We start from the raw sequence: 1,697 nt of genomic DNA on the forward strand, positions 1-1,697 counted from the left end.
TTCCCATTCTATTTTCCTATTGTGTGAGTTCACAGCTATGAATTTCCCTCTGAGAACTGCTTTCATCATATCCCATAAATTCTAATAAATTGTGCTTGAACTTTCATTAAATTGTAGATATTATTGACTTTCTGGTTTAATTCCATCTGTGACCCATTGGTTGCTGAGTAGGGTTTCAATTACTTTCCATGTATTTAGCATGTTTTTCTGGTTTGTTTTTTCATTTATTTCTAGTTTCATTGCACTATGGTCAGATAATATGCATGGGATAATAACTTTTTGTGCATAGACTGAAGCATGACCTATGGACCAGTATGTGGTATATTTTAGCAAGTGACTCATGTGTAGCAGAGAAAAATGTGTATTTAGCTGTATTTGGGTTTGAAACTCTGTATATGTCCACCAAGTCCATTTGTTTCAAGCTCGGGTTGAGTTCTGTAATGTCCTTGCTAATTGTTTTTGTCTGGTTGACCTATATTTTTGGGATAAGGGGGTGTTAAAGTCGCCTGCTAAGATTGTGGTAGTGGATATTAAATTTTTCAAATCCATTAAAGTTTGCTTTATACAGTTCGTTGCTCCCGTCTTTGCTGTATACATATTTATGAATGTTAACTCTTTCTTTTGAATTTTTCCCCTAACCAGTATATAGTGGTCTTCTTTATTTTGTTTGATCATTCTTGCTTTAAAGTTGAGCCTGTCTGAGATTAGGATTGCTACCCCCGCTTTTTTTGAGGTACTAGGACATGTAGTATTATTTTCTAACATTTGACTTTCAGTTTATGAATGTCTTTATGTGTTAAATATGTTTCCTGCATACAGCATATTGTTGGATTTTGTTTCCTAATCCATTGTGCCAGTCTATTTCTCTGAATTGGTGAATTGTGTCCATTTCCATTGATGGTTAGAATTGAGATGTATTGACTTATGATTGGCATGTTATTTACCTGTTTTCATTTTTTCCCTTTTTCTCCTATGTTTATTTGTTTTCCCTATTTAGTTGGTTGCTTCTCATCTCAATCGTGGAGTTCTGATCATTTTCGTCCCTCTTTCGTACATCTTTCCGTAGCCTGTGTAGGACTGGCTTTGTCATCATGAAATTCTTTAGTTGTTCTTTGTCATGGAAGTATTTCACTTCTCCATTAAACTTTAAAGACAGTTTTTCAGAGTATAGTAGTCTGGACTGGAATTATTTTCATATAGGACTTGAAGTACTCTGCTCCATTCTCTTCTTGATTTCATGATTAATGAAGATAAGTTGGCCATTATTCTGATGGGTTTTCCTTTGAATGTGATCTACTTCTTTTCTCTAGCAGCTTTCAGTATATTATTCTTGAACTGAATTTCTAGGATCTTGAGTATTATATGTCTCAGTGTGTTTTTAATTGTGTTGAGCTTACTTAGAGTCCTGTATGCTTCAGTTACTGAATGTCAGATTGTTTCCTTACATTTGGGAAGTTTTTTGCTATTACTTCTGCCCATTTTTTTTAATGTCAAATGTATTAACTCCTTCTTTCTCATTGATGCCTGTTAGTCTCACATTGTTCATCTTTGCATCGTCTTGCATGTAATGGATTATTTTTTCTCCATCCTAGTTGTTTCTAAGAGATCCTTTTTTTCTTTTTCACTAGTTGCACCAGCATCTTCAAGATCTGAAACTCTGTCTTCACTTTCACTTAAACGGTTTTGCAAGCTTGTGA

The sequence above is a fragment of the Octodon degus genome, unplaced genomic scaffold (genome assembly GCF_000260255.1).
Source record: "Octodon degus isolate 3935 unplaced genomic scaffold, OctDeg1.0 scaffold00069, whole genome shotgun sequence".
In the NCBI taxonomy this organism is placed as follows: domain Eukaryota; kingdom Metazoa; phylum Chordata; class Mammalia; order Rodentia; family Octodontidae; genus Octodon; species Octodon degus.